Raw genomic sequence first — 481 nt, forward strand, 5'->3', positions numbered from 1 at the left:
TTCTGAATTTACTGTATCTGGTGAGGAACCTTCCCTATTTATAACCTATTTTACAAAATTTCTCTTCTGGAGAGTTTAGTTTTCATCATGGCTAACCACACTTCTGTTTCAAATGATTATTATAAGTGCATTTGAATTCTTTGCTCTACAGAACCATTGGCTTGGGCTTTTTTTATGTTTGTTTATCAGTATCGCTACAGAGGGCTCATTTAGAAAACTAAACATAAAACTAAAGGCTTGAATCTACATCCTACACTTTTTTTTTTTTTAAAGCAGGCTGCAGACACTCACCCATGCTGTGGCATCCATCTGCATCTCACTTGGATGTAGCTGTACATAGGGCATGCACATCTCCCAGCTGCTTTGGTTCCACATTCAGTTCATGCTGCACTGAGGCTCTGTATCAGTAGGTGAATGTCAGTGAAAGTAAGGAGGTAAGTCCTCTCTCAAACAACTGCTTGTGCTTTAAGCTAGGGAACAG

This window comes from Centrocercus urophasianus, unplaced genomic scaffold, assembly GCF_019232065.1.
Source record: "Centrocercus urophasianus isolate 14NV4802_14NV808 unplaced genomic scaffold, USGS_Curo_1.0 seq_30, whole genome shotgun sequence".
Lineage (NCBI taxonomy): Eukaryota > Metazoa > Chordata > Aves > Galliformes > Phasianidae > Centrocercus > Centrocercus urophasianus.